This window comes from Dama dama, chromosome 12, assembly GCF_033118175.1.
Source record: "Dama dama isolate Ldn47 chromosome 12, ASM3311817v1, whole genome shotgun sequence".
NCBI lineage: Eukaryota > Metazoa > Chordata > Mammalia > Artiodactyla > Cervidae > Dama > Dama dama.
Window position 1 is genome coordinate 71,451,143 of NC_083692.1, and position 20,009 is coordinate 71,471,151.

Sequence of the window (20,009 nt, forward strand, 5' to 3'; positions counted from 1 at the left end):
CTCGGGGTCAAGCATTCTTTTTCCTTCTGTAATTATAAATCCAAGGTATTTTACTTGGGTTAAGCTAATCTGAGCCTTCTTGGGGGATACTCGATAACCCTTTTCATATAGGAAATTTAGAGTTTTAATAGTGTCCATTTGAGAGCTGGTAAAATCTGGACTAGCTATGAGCAAGTCATCCACATACTGTATTAGACTACTGTTCGTTAAAGTTAATTCCCTTAGTTCTCTCCCCAAGGAAGTCCCAAAGATATGAGGGCTATCCCTAAACCCTTGTGGTAGTCGAGTCCAGCAGAGTTGTATGGTCTCCCTCGTTTCCAAGTCCCGCCACTCAAAAGCAAAGAGTTTTTGGGATTCAGGATGGAGAGGAATGCAAAAGAAAGCATCTTTAAGATCCAAGACTGAGAAGTACTTGGCTTTTTCTGGGACTTGGGATAGGAGGGTATACGGGTTTGGGACTATGGGGTGGATGGGAACCACAGCTTCATTAACAGCTCTTAGATCCTGGACGAATATCGATTCCATTTGGTTTTTTAACGGGCAAGATTGGAGTATTGCAGGGGGACTCACAGCTGATTAGAATTCCAGTATTTCGGTATTTGTTAACTAATGGTCTAAGACCCTCAAGAGCTTCTGGTTTTAAGGGATATTGTCTTTTTCAGGGGTAGGGAGCATTTGGCCTCAGAGAAATCTTTACCGGTGGAACATTTATGGCTAAACCAGGGCTGGAGACATCCCACACCTGGGGATTGACCTCATCTAGGAAAGGGACAGACTCTTTCTTTTTTACCTCTGACTGTAAATATTTAGACACTAGGCAAAGAAAATTATCGACTTCTACCTTTTCCCAAGTCACTTTGGTTTGGAGGCGGCAAAGAAGGTCTCTCCCCAGTAGGGGAGCAGGGCAACCAGGGATGTATAAGAAGGGGTGGGTTCCTTGCCAATTTCCCACCTTACAATGGAGGGGCTTAGTAAAATTCCGGCTTTGGGGTTTTCTATCTACCCCTATCACCATTTTAGTCTGGGAGTCTAAAGGTCCTAATCGGAAAGGAAGAACGGAGAAGGCAGCCCCCGTGTCTAGAAGAAAGTTCACATCCTTACCTTCTATTTGTAGAGTCACCCAAGGGTCGAGAGGAGTGATCTGGATCTCACCATTCGCGGGGGGTTTTCGAGCCGCTGGGCACCGTCAGTCCTGGTCGCCCAGAACTAACACAGAGGGAGCAGGTGTAGGGGTCGCCATACGCCTTCCCTTAGGGCGATATGGACACTCCCTTTTTCAATGTCCATCCTCTCTGTAGTAGGCACATTGGGTGCGGCTCAGCCACGGTGGATTGTTAAGATCTTTTTTTCTTCCTTGCTCTCCCCGGGACTCTCGCATAGTGGCAGGATGAATCAAGGCCAGGATTTTAGCCTGTTGTTGGGCCAAGGCCTGGGTCTGCCTCTCTATTTTTTTATCTTTTCGGACTTCTTTTTGCTCCCTTCTTGCTTCCTCCTCCCGGTCCCTGTTCAAAAACACCCTATTTGCCTCTTCCACCAAATCGGAAATTGGGGTCTCTGGTCCTTTTTTAGTTTTTGTAATTTTCTCCTTATGTCTGGGGCTACCTGGGTTATGAAGGAATGGGCCAACAGGACTCGTCCTTCCATACTTGTTAAATCTGTCTCGGTAAAGTTTTTAAAGGCTTCTGTGAGTCTGCCCAAGAAAAGGGCTGGATTTTCATTCTCTCCCTGTGTAACCTCTTTTATCTTATTATAATTAACAACCTTTCGCACACTCTGGGTCATTCCCTGTAGCAGGCAAGTAATGAGGTGTCTTAAGGATTCCTTTCCTGCCCTTGTATTAGGATCCCAGTCTGGCTCTGTCGAGGGAATTGCCTCTTTGGCAGGGGCCAGACTGACATCTACCCGCTGTCTTTCATCAGCCACTTTTCTAGCCTGATCTAGGATTCGAGCTTTTTCTCATCATTACAACACCGGGTGAGGATGACCATTATATCCCTCCAGGTGAGGGAGAAGTTAAGGCTAAGACGCTCAAATTTATCCTTAAATTTTTGGGGGTTCTCGGAATATGAACCCAATTGTTCCATGCATTGGGTAATGTCTTGCATAGAGAACGGAACATGAATGTGCATAGTTCCCCCCTCCCCATCTGGTACCTCTCTTAGGGGGCAGATTTTGTCTGAAGATGACCTTTTCTTCTGTAGAGGACAAAGCTTACTTCCTGATCGTAACCCCATGGGGGAGGGGACATATGGAGGAGCCAAGGCGACTGGGAGTGACTCCCCTTCTGATCTCATGTCTTCCGGGCCAGGCTCCTGACTTCCGGGCGTGTCTGACCCTCCCTTCCTCGTGGCCTCTCTGCTGAAGCAGGGGAGGTCAAGAGAAGGTCAAGGGGATCTTCTGTTTCAGGCCTTGCTAAAAGGATTTTGGAAGAGCATTTATCGAAGTCCTCAAGCTTATATTTTCCCTTTTTTTCAGAATCCTGGTAGAGGGCCATAAAGGCCTGAACATAGGGAACTTTTTTGTATTTACCCACACGTTTGCAGTATAGACTGAGCTGTAAAATGGTGTTGTGTCCAAGTGATCCTGACTGGGGCCATTTTTCCCCTCCTCCCAGGGAGTAAGTAGGCCAGTACTGAGTACAGTATTTGATAAGTTTTTTTTTTTTAACCCTCCCAGTTGGTGTCCCTCCCAGTTGGCCAAAAGACAACCGAGCGGGGTGTCTAGAGGGAAGCTAGGCTTATTTTCCATTTTAGCGATGGTATAGCCTATATCTCGTTCCCAAGGGACCAGTACTGGGGCGGATGCCTCTATATCTGACTCTAGAGAGATTGTAAGCTCTCTCCTGGTCCCAAAGGGCCTGATTGTATAAGCGCCAAAGGAAATGTTCGGTAGTAAGCACAATCAATGGGGCTGTAGGGCTGGTCCCAAAAGGTAAATTAACCCCTAAGGATGTATCTAGAGTGTTAATTTTCACCCAAGACCAGGTGCGACTATACTGAACCCCGTCAATCACTTCCACGTGGAAGCACTCAGCCAAATGCGCAATTAAATGGCTGAATTTATAGAAACAGGGCACCCGATGGAGGGCTTCTAACGCCTGATCGTCTCCCCAGGAACAGAAAGCACAGTTGATGGGGAGCAGAGGGTGTAGCCTCTCTGAAAATCTCTTACAAAGACCCAGAACTTCAGGTCCAAGTATTGACAGACAGAGTAAGCGGAAATAACTTGGGTCTTCAAAGAGAGGGAAGAGGGCCAGGTTGAGAGAAGAGGAGTGGGACGAGACAGAAGGTCTAGGAGTGGGGGAGAGAAAGAGAAAAAGGGGTGGCCTTACAGACGTCTCCTGCCACCTGCAGACACCCAGGCATTACGGGACTTTTCCCTGGGCTTCCAGAGAAGGGAGGACTGGAACTCGGCCCTACCAGAACCAGAATTCGAGTTCTCTGCCAAGAGGAGGTGATCAGTCTCCAATCCTCAGCTTAAGCTGAGGCCCTTCGACCAGATTCCTGCGTCCAGGACCGGGGGACTAGAAAAACAGGAAGGATAGGAAGGGCTAAGGAGAGGAAAGAGAGAGGGAAGAGGAGGGAGGTCAATAAAGTCTCTTGTTCCTTACCGGTCGGGGCACTCTGGCCAGTTGTCCGCGTCAGGAGGAGACCAGGGACAAAAGGGTCCCAGTTGCGGCCGCTGGGTCTGGTCCATTGGCAGGCAAGCTGGCCCCTGAGAACCCCGAGTGGTCAGGATGTCAGTCTCAGCGAAGAAGATGTCCCTTCGTGGTCGCCATTTGTTGCAGGAAAGGGGACCCCTTCCAGGGCCCGAAACTGGGCTCTTGTCTAACACTCGGAAAAGAATTGTCCGAGGAGACACATGCTGACAAAGCAAGAGATTTTATTGGGAAAGGGCACCCGGGTGGAGAGCAGTAGGTAAGGGAACCCAGGAGAACTGCTCTGCCACGTGGCTCGCAGTCTTGGGTTTTATGGTGATGGGATTAGTTTCCGGGTGGTCTTTGGCCAATCATTCTAATTCAGAGTCTTTCCTGGTGGCGCACGCATCGCTCAGCCAAGATGGATGCTAGCAAGAGGGATTCTGGGAAGTGGACAGACAGGTAGTGTCTCCTCTGGATCTTTCCCGAACTCTTCCGGCTGGTGGTGGCCTATTAGTTCTGTATTCCTTATCAGGATCTCCTGCCATAAAACAACTCATGCAAATGGTTACTATGGTACCTGACCAGGGTGGGCGGTTTCAATCAGTGTGCTTCCCCTAACACTTTGAGTTATCAATTCTGTCCTGAAATTCTCATCTTCCTTCCCAGTGGGTACTCAACTGGTACCTACTGCAGGACTGAAGAGCTGACATTTCTCTCTTAAACACTGTAGTCAGTGTTCCCTTGACCTCTTCTCTTCCAGACATCAGGTGCTCCGTCTGTCCCCTGCTCGCCAGGCCTGACCTTTGCTTTAATGAGATTTGAGTGCTGAGTATATCTCAGCCGTGTCCTCATCCCTCCTCTATGGAAGATGCCGCTTTTGTTGATGACCCTTGAGTTTGGGGAAGACAGTAATCATTCGGGGATGGAGAAGGGGCAAGAGGGGACAGGATATAAATTCATAACCCAGACAAGGTTAGAGGAATGCTGGGGATGGGCTTGAACCTCAGAGAAGGCAAAACCAGGAACCAGGTGGAATGAAAAGCTGTTCAGAGCAGTCCAGGCCATGACCTCTGGCTAGCAGTACAGTTTCTGGAATCAAATAGAGAAGTTGGGCAATGGGCTGATGTACAAAGAAGTGGGGTCTTGTGAAACTCTTTGATTTCTAAGCCCGATGACACCAGAAGAGGGTCAGGCTTTCCCAAGAACACTGGGCAAATTTTCATTCATTCTCTTCCATTGCTCCCACTTTTCTCTTGATTTAGGCCAACAGGAAAATATTGAATTGCCTCCAGAATGATCTAACACCATTTAGAACTGTATTCTTCAAACTGTGAATCAAGATCTATTAAATGAATTTTGAATCAGTTGAGTAGGTTTCAGCTAGTACACACACACAAAACAAGCAGGGCAGAGAACAGAAAATATCAGAGTGACAGTAAATAATATTTTGTGAAACTGTTTTAGTCTCTAGGTATATGTATTAAGTTGTAATATGGAATGTATTTTGTGGATCATGATAAAAAAAAGTTTAAAATCAATGGTTTACAATGATCAATTTTCATATATTATTAAAAAACTTTTTATTAGAAAAATATAGATAAATAATAACAATAGCAAATATACCTAAAATAGCAATATAGTAAGATAGACCCTGTGCATCATCATCTAGTTTCCAAATTGTCTTTTGTAGATAGTACAATTCTATTTATTTCCTTCAGTAATTTAAAAAAGTTTTTTCTCCACCCTACTAAATTCAGGGGAGATTTTGGGTAGAACTGAAGTTATCCTTCCTAAAGTTTCAAGCTGTGAATATTTCAAGTCAATTGGGAGCCTTCCTGAGAGGCTACAGGAAATTACTGTGGAAAATGAGTTTGGAAGAAAAACTGAGGCAAATCTCACAGATGCTGCTTGTACCCAGGGCTCTGTGCATTTTCTAGAGGGAGTCAGTGATGTCTCCTGGTTTAGTTCAATGTTCTCCTTTGTCCCCAGCCCCCTTACAGAATAGAGAAAAGTAGAGGTGGGTGGGACTGAGAACACTCAGTCCAACTTTTGTGTCTTATGGATGAAAAAACTGCACTCTAGGAGTGGGAACTGGGTTATTACCCAAGAGAGCCTCTCATCTCAAGGTCCTTATCCCCCATGCCAGGAGCCATGTATATTTCAGATACAATGAAAAGTTTTTTTTTTTAGACTCAGCCTTAACCCCCTTCTCTGTTTTCCCTCCAATCTCCTGAAATGGGTTCTTACTCTTCTAATCCCATGAATCCGTACTCTTTATACATTTGCCAACTATCCATATACCTACTAAATATCCATGTAGAAAGTACAGGCTATTGCTTCCTGTGTTTTACATTCATACAAATGGAGTTATAGTCTACTTACTATACAGCATCTTGCTTTTTTCACTCAATATTTAGTTTTTGAAATCTATCTTTGTTGAAATATATAGATCAATTTCATTCATTTTTCACTTCTGAGTATTATGCCATGAGATGAATAAATGACATTTTGATACTTCTATCACTGAATTTTGTGTTTTTCACTTACTATTTTCTGTTTTGCTTTGTTTCCTTTTCTTCTTTAACTGACAGTTATGGGTTGAATGTATCTTCACAAAATTCATATGTTGAAGCCTTTAACTTCACTGTGATGGAGGCTGGGCCTTTGTGAGTAATTAGAGTTAGATGAGCTCATGAGAGTGGGACCTTTATAATAAGATTGACTCAGACAGTAAAGATTCTTTAATCTGCCTGCAATGCAGGAGACACCAGTTCAATTCCTAGGTCAGGAAGTTTCTCTTCAGAAGAAAACGACAACCCATTCAAGTATTATTGCCCACAAATCCCATGGACAGAGGAGCCAGGTGGCTACAGTCCATGGGATTGCAAAGAATCAGACATGACTGGGTGATTAACACTTTCACTTTCAAGAAGAGACAACAGAAATCTTGCTTTCTCTTTTCTCTATTTGAGGACATGGCAAGAAGGTGGCCATCTGCAATTCCAGGAATGCAGGAAAAGATCCCTCAGAGAAATCAGCTGGCATCTTGATCTTAGACTTTCAAAAACTGTGAGAAAATACATTTCTGTTGTTTAAGCCACCCAGTTTACGGTATTTTGTTTCAGCAGTTTGAGCAGACTAAAACACTGAACTCTACTGAGTTGATGTTTTCTCTACTAGTCTGGAAGTTTTTACATTCCATTTCTATTCTTTCTTAAATTTTCCCTAAAGTTTTTTAATATACATTAAAATAAACACAACTTAAAATTAATTTATATGCCTCTCCTATTATGAGCTCATTCTTAGTCACTCAACTGTGTCCGACTCTTTGAAACCCCATGGACTGTAGCCCACCAGGCTCCTCTGGCCCCGGAATTTTCCAGGCAAGAATACTGGAGTGGGTTGTAATGCCCTCCTCCAGGGGATCTTCCCAACCCAGGGATCAAATCCAGGTCTCCTGCCTTTCAGGCAGTTTCTTTACCGTCTGAGCCACCAGGGAAGACCCTCCCACCTTGATTTATCCCCATTCTGCCCACATTAACAGTAGATACTTACCTGTATAAGCAAAACTATCTTTCTTTTTTCATATATTTTTTTCTAATACCCCGCTCTGGGTTTAATTTTCTTCTTGATTGATAGTCCTTCACTATTCTTTCAGTGCAGATGTGTGTATCAGAAACTCCTTCATTCTTTGTCTGAAAAAAATATTTTGCTCTCCGTCTTTAAGAAAGTTGGTCATAAAGGCAAAGAAAAATAACCGCAAGGTAGTGCTTATATCTGAATGGAAAAACCACTGGCAGTTTTCTTCAGATACTTGCACATTCTAATTTTTCTAGGTTGAATATTTGTGTAATTTCTCAAAAGTTAAAAAATACACACCAAGATGCAGTAGGATGTGAAAATCCTTTGATTGATGCCTCATCCAATCAATGCCAAATCTTCAAGTATTCTGATCCTGTTTCTGCAAGCTTTTCTTCAGGAGAACTATTGAAGGTGATACTGTTGCCATGGCACCATAGAAGTCTTCCCCAGAGATATTGAAATGGAGGAGTCTCCTCATTCTAGGCTCAGGTTTCAGCTGCTCTTGGCTGCTTTTATTTGCATACCTTCAATGCAAATGTGCCTTTAATCTTGCTTTCTACTTGACATTAGAAATTCTTCTTCACAGTGATGGAATTTAATGTCTGTCTTCATGCAAGACTTGAAGCTAGAGTGTAAAAGAACTCAAACCAGCATCCACCATACCTGGAAAGTGTGGCTACATGCCCTCTGCTTTCAAAGTAGCTTTTTGTTTGTTTGTTTTTAATGCAAATGATGCTCCATTTGGCCTTGAGAGCAGCATCTGTGCATGAGATGGAAATCCAGAGCACAATCCAGGTCCTCTCCAAAGTCACCAAATTTCAAAGGACAATAGTGAAAATTAGATTTCTAGAGAGCAACACATCTTGAGTGACCTTGAGCTAAGATCATTTTCCAGCTGCTCAAGGAGCTGGTCAGCTGGAGAAATCTGAATTCTTTTCACACAGAACTTCAGCTAGTCAATTAGTCCACACTGCTATTTTATTTTTAGTAAATTATGTTTGGATTCTTGTTTTCTCTTGGGCTTAGGTTTAAAAAAATGTTTTTTCCTGGCTCCTATCACACTGCATCCTGCAGATTAAATGGGCTCCAAATTAGCTTCTCCTCATATTTAGGCAGTAGATTTATTTAAGAAAGAAACCACATGCATTTACTTTCATTTGCTCTCTGTCCCTTCAGAAGTCTCACTAATAAGATACTAACTGGACTTTTAAGAAGTCGTAGTCTATAAAGGCAAAGAGAATAGGAAACTGGAAAGCAGATACACAGTGATAATAATTAAGCTCAGATATAGAAAAAGCTGAGAAACAAGTATTTTGCTTAGTAGAAACCCACCTCTGCCCCCAGTGAAGGTTTAGAAACTGGGCATGAAGGGGGAGGTAAGAATGTAGCTAAAATCAGGATGATTGCTTAAAAATCTATTTAAGAAACTAAAATTCTATGTTTCCATTTCCCATTTCATACAGCCAAGTAACTCCCTTTCCTCCACCCTAGAAGAAAATGGGATGCTTAGCCTCTGGAGTGGGGTTCTCTGGATTGGGGGAACAGTGGCTATAGTTGATGATAAGGAGACAATGTTGTCAACAGAGTGATTGCCCACCAACTGTTAAAACCATAAGCCCACTACTCCTGGTTTTTGGAATCCTGGAAGACTGTGCTATCCCCACCAGGCAGGGGGCTGGTAGGTTCTTGTCTGCAGAATCTGACCAGACCAAGAGGAAAAAAAAAAAAAATCAGGAATTTTCCTAACTAATTGGTCCAATGAGATACTCTATATTAGGATTTCTCAAACAAAACTAGACATTCGGGACAGGGTAACTCTTTGTTGCGGAGGCAGTCCTGGGCATTACAGGGTGTTTAAGAGCATCCCTGGCTTCCACCCACCATAGGCTAAAAGCACCATCTGCACTCAAGCCCAGAGCAGGCCCAACTCATGCACTTGGTCTTCCATCACTTCCTTAGTGCTTCATTCACTTTCCAATGTGAGCTGACGATCAAAAGTCAGAAGACACCTGAAGAGGAAAGCCTCTGATGTGAAATATGGACATGAAAACAATGGAAATATTTTTCCACTGGAGGACGGTGCACTGAGGAAGTGCACAGAGATCTGCAGGGATGGAGTGCAGACATCATGTGGGAAGAAGACAGGCCTTTAAACTAGAGAGGTGGGCACAGACCAGATCTGAGGAACTCGCGTGGGTTTGTGCATGGTCAGGCCGCTAAGACGGCTGTCCTCTTGCTCTCTGTACATCCCCTACTTGACCAGTGCCTTCTTCACCTGCACCCTATTCACGTGAACGTGTTTACCCCCAGCTCCAGTGAGCGATTGTTCTAATCCTTAGGCCAGAATGGTTCTACCAGCTAGTTTATTAAAGGGAAATATTTGCCCTTGTGATGACTGTTAATCTGAGGGGCTGTGCAGGTTTCCCTGACCCAGCTGCTGGTTTCCTTGGTAACAGATAAACCAACCTGAGGTCATGCTTCATGCTCAGATGCTTCCGTAGTGTCCGACTCTTTGTGATGCTACAGACTGTAGCCCGCCAGGCTCCTCTGTCCATGGGATTCTCCAGGCAAGGATATTGGAGTGGGTTGCCATGCCCTCCTCCAGGTGATCTTCTTAACCCAGAGATCGAACTTGTATCTCTCTTGTATGTCTCTTGCACTGGCAGGCGAGTTCTTTACCACTAGCGCCAGTTGGTAAGCCCAACCTGAAGTCAAGTCCTGTTAAAAACAGGGGCTTCACTCTCTCCAAGGAGTGAAGACTGTTGTCATGTCCCGCCTGCATTTGCCATACATGGTGGGGTGTCACTCCAGGACTATTTCAGACATGTGAAATCCCCTCTCTGATGCACCACTTATGTCACCATCACCATATCCAGGCTTTTTCTTTGGACGTGAGGCTGGGTGATTGCAAGGCTTGCAGGCCTACAGGGTGGAACCCAAGAGTTTGCTAAAAAGTCTGACCTACCCAGAAGGCCACAAGAAGCACTGTAGAACTGTCAGTAAGTTGGGTTGTTACTGTAATAATATTCCCAGTAAACACAGGTTGAGTGAAAGGTTAATCTATCCACTATGACCTATCCATTCATCAAAAAAACTACGCAGTCTCTCACCTCATATTATCAACACACAAACTTGACAGTGTGAACCGCAACATATTTCAAAGTAGCTCCTCTGTACACTACTTGGAAGGTCCCACATATGCTTCACAGCATGCCCCCAGTACACAGAATATTTCAGGAACTTGCTTGATGTTTTTGCTCTGGAGCTGGCAAATATGTGTATGAATATTTTCAGAGATGGCAAACTCACACTTTGAAACCTTCTAACTTGAATGCTGAAGAAGCAGAAGGAACCTGAATCCCAGCTCACAGTTGGCAAGAAACTCTATATGATGCAGGTGCAAATCATTTTGTCTCCCTCTTTTAAATTTCACTTATTAAAGTATGTATTTTCGAAGCTACTAGTGAAAATAAACTGGGTAATCAAAGTGGCTCTTATACCTTGTAGTATAAAACAAGGGGTGATTTTTCAAACAATGAGGGTTTTCTTACATGTTAACAAGGGGATGATTCAAGCACATTACATTTATTGTGTACTTTTATTATTACCTCAGCTCCACCTCAGACCATCAGGCATTAGATCCTGGAGGCTGGGGTCCCTTGCCCTAGATCATTTCACTGAGAGCAGATGGGCTTAGATACTGGAGGCACTTCCTTTTGGTACCGCCACCCAGTCCCATAGGAAGGTAGGCAAATGCATATGGGTGTTACTGAGTGTAGCCCATCAGCAGTGGTGGTGTGGTCACTGGTTTTCCTGCATCCAGCCTTGCCCAGCCCCTCCAAACTATTCTGTCCACGATGCAAACAGACTGAGCTTTCAAAAACAAGCCTAATTATGTCAGTCTCCTCTTAAGCCTTCAAAAGCGGCACATTATTTTCACGGAAAAAGGCGACTGCTTTACCCTGGCCTGTTACCCTGGCCTGTGGGTCTTTCTTGGTGGCTCAGAGGGTAAGCAATCTGTCTGCAATGCAGGAGACCTGGGTTCGATCCCTGGGTCGGGAAGATCACCTGGAGAAGGAAATAGCAACCCACTCCAGTCTTCTTGCTTGGGAAATCCCATGGACAGAGGAGCCTGGCGGGCCACAGTACATGGGGTCACAAAGAATCGGACACGACTGAGTAACTAACAACAACCTTACTCTGGCCTGTAAGGTTCTGCTTGATCAGATTCCTGCCGGTTTCTCCAGCCTCCCCACTCCCCAGCCTCTTGCTCCGTGAGCCACCAAATTAGCTCTTGCAGTTCTCTGACCGTGCTACTTTTCTCCCGCCCCAGGGCCTGTTCACTCCTGTTCCCCCAGCTCAGAAGCAACTCTTTCACCCTTTGCACTTGCTTTACTCCTCCTCCTTTAGACCTCAGCTATGGAATACCTTTTACCCCTACCCTTTACCACAAAGTAGGTCAGCCCCTCCCTGCTCCATTCTTTTTTTAAAAAATTATTTATTTATTTGACTATTTGAGATCTTCATTGAGGCACTCAGGATCTTCATTGCTATGCTCCAGCTCAGATGTTCTGTGGCCTGTAGGCTCTTAGTTCCCCAATCAGGGATTGAACCTGTGTCCTAAGCATTGCAAGGTGGATTCTTAACCACTGGACCACCAGGGAAGTCCCCCTGCCCCATTCTTTACTCAGGGCTACAGATCTATCTCAGAGTTATCCACCAATAGCACTTAACTCAATTGTAAAATTATACACTAGTATTTGAGATTATTTGATTAATTAGTTTGTCTCTCCTAATAAACTTTAAATTCCATGAGGTCAAAGTCCATGTTGTTCTACTCACTTTTGTATCCCCCTGGCACAGAGCAGGAAATGAATAAATCTTCACTCAAATGACAGGGCCAAGAGTCTATGTGCAAATAAAAAAAAGAATCTATGTGCAAAGATGAAATGTAATGGGTTGGTAGAATTTGGTTGTAGCATAGCATATATTGCTACATGGTAGATACACTTGCATCTCTGTCGATTTTTAAAATGTATGTTCTAGGAAGGTAAAGGGGCAGGAGAGGACATGACTAGTTAATACAGAATAAAGTGAAAAGTAAAAGTGTTAGTCGCTCAGTCAGGTCCAACTCTTTGCAACCCCATGGACTGCAGTCTAGCAGGTTTTTCTGTCCATGGAATTCTCCAGGCAAGAATACTGGAATGGCTAGTCATCCAGAGGATCTTCCCAACACAGGCATCAACCTTGAGTCTCCTGCATTGTGGGCGGATTCTTTACTGACTGAGCCACCAGGCAAGCCCAATAAAGAGTGAATAGCATGTTAATTAAGCCATTCATCCACATTTCATTCATTTTTGTTCATTCGGATGTCACAAGATGGAAAGACTTCCTTTTTATTTGAACAGTTGGCACTCTGATTTCCCTTTGGAAAAGAACTGTCTTGATTGCAACAACACAAAAGACTATGGTAAGTATTCAGGTTAAGTTGATCCCCCTACCCTCCACAACCTGCAACCCTTTCCTCCTCAACTGAGAAGGCAAAAAAATAGAGTCCAGGCATGTGACTTTCTGACCATCTGTACTGTTGCAGAGACAAAGCCTAAACAAACTAAGAAAAAGTTATTAACTTAGCTCTGAGGTGATCCTTCTTGTGTACCAAATGTCACAAGTTGGTTATTAATATGAACTATGCGATGGACATTTATAAACAGAGACTAATAACAAGTAGTTTATGCTTTTCACTGAAATACCTATATCACAGATACCAGGCAGCAAAATTAAAAGTTTATTGAAAGCACAACATTATTTGATTTATACTCTTACCTTAATGGAAGACCATGTCACCTCTGCCTGAAGTAGAAAGAATAACTTAATTACTGACATCATGACAGAAGCAGTGATGCTGGAGAAAACACACAGACTCTTCTTGTGCTCTGAATAAAAGATGTAATCGGATGCAATCATTTCATTAATACACACATGGCTCTCTAATGGGAAGACAGGGGACCAGATGGCCAGGGATGGACTGAGATGAAATGAGATGGGTGCTTGCAGTTTAGCAACTAACTACTTAGCCTGTGTGGATTATACTAAGTCCTTACAGAACCACAGGAACACATTTTCAGAATGAAATTCTGGCTTTGTCTCCAGAAGCACCATTCCCAGCACAAGGAGAAAGCCCATCTTATGGGATTCCTACAGGGCTGCTGTGTATAAGTCGTTGATGGTGGTTATAATTGCACTAGTGCGCTAGTGCTCAAACTTAACTGCATGTTAGAATCACCTGTAGAGTTCTTTAAAAAAAAAAAATACCAATGCTTGGGGCTTATCTCCAGAGATGCTGGTTTAATTGGTTTGGGGCCCAGCCCAGGCACTGGAATTTTTCAAAGCTCCCCAGGTGATTCAAAGGTGCAGTAAAATTTAAGAACTACTGCATTAATGTAATTCCTGTATTTATACAAGTAGGCCCACTTCATAGATCAATAAAAGAAGCCAGTGCTTGCATAGTATGATTTGGGACAGCACAGAACATCTCTGGCCCTCAAAGAGCTATTCTCTCCTTCAGTGTTTGGAAAACTCCCTAGAAAAATTCATTTCTTTGAATGAAAGCTTTGCAACTTAAATGAGGATAATTCCTCTGAGAAGGATAATACATTAAGTGGTTATCAGTTATTAACACCCTGGTGTGCCTGTTTATCGGATTACTTTCCTTAATGGTGGGGGAATCAGGGGGCAGGGAATGAGTGAAGCATGATGGTGGGAAGCTCAAAGGTCAATAGGATGTGGTTTCAAGGTGAGTTCCATTGCTGGGGGATATGACCAAAGGCAATCTATAGGCAAGGGGGAAGGATGAGTTTAGACCAAAAAGATAAATCTTTGTGTGAGATTCTGAAGGTCAGAGAAGACTGTGAACCAAATCCAATGGACAAGTGGGAGAGTTGCTCTTGACAAACCCTTGGCTGACTATCCAAACACTGCAACCAGGGAGCTGAACATGTCAGTGGCAAGAAAGTAGAAGCCCCTTTCCAGTCTCGCCCATCTCCAGAAACAGGAGGCTCTCTGGACCAGACTTGGACATTCAAGAGGGATCAGAAGGCAGGTAGATTGACAAGAACTGGAACATCACAAAGGCCTCTGGGTTGATCATGCCTGAGTTGCCAGAATTCAGACAAAAATGGGAACTGGCTAAATTTCAGGAGGTCAAGATACCAGGCAGCCAGGAGCATCCATGCATGATTGATTGAAGAACCTTGAAAATCAGCTCCAGGTCTTAGAGAGGATTCCTTTGGGGACAAATATCAATTCAGCATAATTATCTTGGCTGTAGATATGAGGCAACAGGATGAATCCAGCTTTTAGCAGCATACTCTGATGTGGCAAAAGTGCAGGAAGGGCGTCTATGGAAACTAACATATATTCTCTCAGCTTAACGATTCTGTCCAGGGTAGGTCCTACCCATGTGCATTTCCCCTACAATTTCCTCATCTCTTCTATACAGACTGGAAAGGTACTCAGCAGGAAGCCCAGCTATATCCCTTGTGACAGGGACTCTATCTGGACCATGACAATGACAGTATAAAGAGGAGGATGTTCATCACCCAGGCAGGCTCTTCTGCACTGTAGCTGAATGACTTTTCAACAGCGTTGACTTAAAAGAAATCTCTTCCTGCAGGTTTAATGAGCCCCCCTGGGAAGTTCCTGATGTGAATGGGGATCACGACTTGACATAAACATGAAAGATTATGTGTCAGCAGGCCTGATTTGATTCTTAATGAGTGTTAATTTATTTGCTGTGATTTCACACATCTGCTTTGGCCACAATGGCATATTACATTAATCCCTGAGCTATTACTACACATACTATATTTTCTATACACAAGGTAGGGAATGGGAAATTAGTACATGTGATGTTTCTTAAAGGGATACACACCCTTTAATTCAAAGGACTAGCAGGCAGATGTTCGATTTCCCCACTATTTGGATATACAATCTCTTGAGGCTAAAACATAACTTGGCGTTTGTGTCCGTGACATTGCAGAATAGTTTCCATGGTAACAGGCTCAGGGGAATCCTAAGGTACACAGTAAGCTACCATATTTAGGGTTACTTATGATTGGTGGATCGGACAGTTCTACTTCTGTATGGAATATTATTCTCTATTACTTTGTCTGGACAATAAAAACCAAAAGGTGTGTCCCTAAACATTTAAGCCAGGGCTTAAACAGAGGGAAGGAAACATACACAAAAGAGGAGAAAAATCACTTTGCGGCATAAAAAGAGTCTGTTTAACCTGCCACTTATGTTCTTTCAAGTCTCACAAGACAGGTTGGGTTTGTTCTGTCAGAAGACAAATTTGATGGTTTCATTAGTAAACAGATGTATGTAGGCCACTGGGGGAGATAAAGCTCAGCTAATCCTAGCTGTTTGTGAATGAAATGTGGGGGACTTTAACACAGAGACCAATCCCAAACCGAATGCAGTCCCTCACAAATCCCAGAGGCTACAGATGCTGGCGCTTCCCAGAGGCTGTGTATCCAGAAGTGAGATCAGCTTTCCGAGGCTGCCTCTCTGATGCTGAAGCCCAAATCTTGCACACTCAGCAGCATTTTCTGGGTTAGTTCAGTGGGTGTTGGGATCACAGTGAGTAAAAGCAGCACAAAGGTGAGAGCAGGGGGCTAGTGGTCGGCAAGAAAGCTTTTTAGTGAGGGGTCTGGCTGCCCTAAGTGTGTGGGATTTTCACTGAACAAAGGGAGCTTCTTTCTTTTCTTGATTTGAATGTAATCTCTAGTTGTGCAGGAGCCAGGATCCGCCTCTGTTCAAAGGACATGCAGCTGTCCCAGGTTTACGGTAAGAGAGAGCCAGAATAGCTACCCTACTCCTCCAACAAACTTTAAGTTTCCACAATGCTAGTTTCCACAACACTATGGAAAGCGCTGTGAGGTATAATGCATGCCCTCTGCTCTCCAAGAATTTATCATCCAGGAGGGGACAGATCAGTGGATTCACTATCATTCTTACACCTTACAAAGTTCCTAGGGGGTTTCATTTACCAAGTATTTGAAGCTACTAAGCTAAGCTACTAAGCTACTATACCTGGGAATCTGAGGTTGAAAAGAGAATGAAACTGGATGAAGGTGGTCAAAAGCTACAGACCTCCAACTGTAAGATAAAAGTACTAGGGATATAATGTACCTGATCAATTTAATTAACACTGCTGTATGTAATATATGAAAGTTGTTTAAGAGAGTAAATCCTAAGAGTTCCCATCACCAGGAATAAATTGTTTCTATTTCCTTTATTTTGTATCTATATGAGATGATGGATGTTCACTAACCTTGTGAAAACTATTTCATGCTGTATGTAAAGTCAAATCATTATGCTCTACACCTTAAATTTATATAGAGCTGTATGTCAATTATATTTGTAAAAAACTAGAAGAAAAAGAATAAAATTCTAAGCTTATATAAAGATAAGAGCAAATCCAGATATATCCATGTAGAAAATTGGATTATTCTTGGTAACTCTTCATTTCCACCCTGTATTAGAATATTTAACTAGGTCCTTTGCTATGTGTCTTTACAGTTTTTTTTCTCACTAGACATGGAGAGTCTTTCCCTGACCTACCAAGGGAAATTTCTGCTTGGAAAGACCTAGCTTCAGAAAGCCAACAATCCAGGTATTATTTTACTTTAGATGCTTGCAGGTGGTTATGTCCCCATGACCCAAACCATGTTTAATTTCTTCTTCTTTCTTAAAAGTCCCCTTTTTTCATCTTTTGAAATTATTTGTTCCTCCTCTCTAGGACCCTTAAATAGTACTTTGTTCATAGCTTTGTCCTTAACTACTTGCATGACTTTAGGTACCTAATCTTTGGATCAGTTTTAACATCTATCAGAGCTACTGGTGAGAACTTGATAAAAATGTAGGTACCTAAACCTCACTTCTATAGATTTTAATTTATCAGATGTGGGAGAGGACCTCAGCATCTGTATTTGTATTGAGTATCCTTAGACAGGCTAAGATACACCAAAGTTTATTCGTCAAGTTCTGTTTTTTTCATGCAAAGCTATTATTTTAATAGAGTAGAATGAGTTTTAAAGAAGAATTAAAGAACTTCCCAGCTGTCTTAAAAAGGGATCTTCAATCAGATGGGAATAGAGTCAGAATCCAGTTGGTTGAGACAATGTACGGAGGAAACAGAGATTCCTAGCTCTATATAGAAACTTTTCATATAATTTCAGCACAACCAGGACAATTTATTAATTAAGAGTATTGGGCTCAAAAAAAAAAAAAGAAATATATAAAAAAAGAATGAGATGTTATTTGCATTGACAGGGATACACTTGGAGGACTTTATGCTAAGTGAAGTAAATCAGAGAAAGAAATGCTGTATGACAGGGGTCCCCAACCTCTGGGATCTAATGCCTGATGATTTGAGGTGGAGCTGATGTAATAATAATATAAATAAAGTGCACAGTAAATGGAATGCCCTTGAATCATCCTGAAACCAACCTCTCCCACCCCACTCTGTCCATGGAAAAACCGTCTTCCACAAAACTGCTCTCTGGTGCCAAAAAGGTTGGAGACCGCTGCTGTATGATATCATTTATGTGTGGAATCTAAAAAATACAACAGACTAGTGAATATAATGTAAAAAGAGACAGATTCACAGGTACAGAGAACAAGTTGGTGGTTACCAATAGGGAGTGGGGAAATGGGGAGAGGCAATGTGGGATAAGAGATTAAGAGGTACAAACTATTAGATATAAAATAAATTATAAAGATATGCTGTATATAAAATAAATTATAAAGATATACTGTGCAACACAAGCAATGTAGTCAATATTTTACAGTAACTATAAAGGAAGTATAATCTTTAAAAATTGTGAATCATTATATTGTATACCTGTAATGTATATATTGTATATCAACTATATGTCAAAAAAATTTTTAAAGGTTAAAAAAAGGAAACATTGCATAATAATGTAAAATATTATTTAAAAATAAAGAGTTCATTTTTTCAAGGTGTAGTGGGGAGAATAAGGTTTTTATCTAAAAACAAGCTACTGAATCTAATAAATGAGTCTTTCAAAAATACAGATTCTGCATATAGGTGTTTCTGTGTGTTTACACACATCATGTGCGTGCTCATGCATTAAATCTATATGTCACGTTAGTGTAATTTTAAAACAATTAATTAAATGATAAGCAATTTAGTCATAGCCCAGTACTTCAAAACTGCACTGTGAGAATGTTTGAAATGTCTTTCCTGTGATCTATGTCTTTAGGATCACCATCTTAAAGGGTTTGGGAAAGCCACATGTATAGAACATAATGATTTTGAATCATGCAGCCTAATTTTGGGATATTTAAATATGTGAAACAGATTTCCTTAGGGACTTTCTCATTCATTCACTCCTTGTCTGAGACCCTTCACCCCAAAGAGTCTGCTAGGGAAGGAGGAACTACAGGGAGCTAGAGCCAAAGGGAGCAGACGGAAGTCTGAGCAAACACACCAAGTCTGAGTTGGGGGGGTCACCATTCCATCTGGAGGCAGATGAGGTAATAGGCTATCCAACCACTCCCATCTTTGTTTCTCTTCTCTACCCTGCGGGAAATAAGGGCACTTGCCATAGCCCTAATGTTCCATTTTTACCCTACACCTCTCTCCATTTTCAGTGGACTCTTCCCTCTGTTGCCGTGAAAACCAACTTCCTTGGTCTAAAGGTGTCAGGTCTAGGAGAGATCTCACTGATCCCTCTCTCACTGAAGCTTAGGTTGTGCCTTTGTCATTTTATGTAGAAGTGCACTGTGAGTAGACTCAAGCCCATGCCCTGTACCCAATTCTTCCCAGTCTCTGGGCCACCAACGAGCCAACTAACTTGTATGGTCACAAACTGAAGGCTCATCATGATGTAGCTTATATAATACATACATAATATGTGCGATGATCCCTGTGGATAATTAAGGCGGCATTACCTGCCTAGAAGGGAGCTAGCAGCTCTTTCACAGCCGTGTTTTCTAAAAGGGTGACAACCACTTACTGTGCTTTTCATACCCAATATGAAAGAGTCTCTACTACGTCCCCTCATACCTAGCTCTGTGCGGGCGCGTCAGTCACTCAGTCCTGTTGGGCTCTTTGTGACCCCACGGATTGTAGCCCAGCAGTCTCCTCTGTCTGTGAAATTCTCCAGGCAAGAAATAGTGCAGTAGGTTGCCATTTCCTTCTCCCCAGAGACTGAACTCACATCTCCCGCGACTTCTGCTTTGGCCCGCAAGGCAGATTCTTTACCCCTAAGCCACCTGGGAAGCCCCTCCTAATACCGACCCCTGAGCTAATTAGTATCAGTGTGATTGTCTTCATTTTCTAGCTACCAACTAAGCAGTTGCTCCAGAGAGAACTGTCAGCAATATGTAAATTTAAAAACAGAAGCCAGGAGCTGCTGGTTGACAGTATAGAAAGCCGAGGTTGGAAAACAAAAGTGATGGTGGAGTGAGATTGTGAGTGGCCGTTCTAGCTAGTTGAATACTGAGCTTCCTTACGATCCGATTAGCTCACAGTTTACCCGAGAAGTACCCACTCCTCCAAATAAATAAGTAAAAGATAGATATAGAATAGCAGAGCGTCTGGGTTTGCGCTGGGGAAGCGAGTACTTTAACCATGGCCACCCACTCGCTCAAACTAGGCACCTATTTGGTAGAGAGTCTTGTGCTCAAACCCCCATCCTTAGAGACAGCTTCACTCCTACTTTTAAGCTTCAGCCTAAATGGACATTCATCGAGC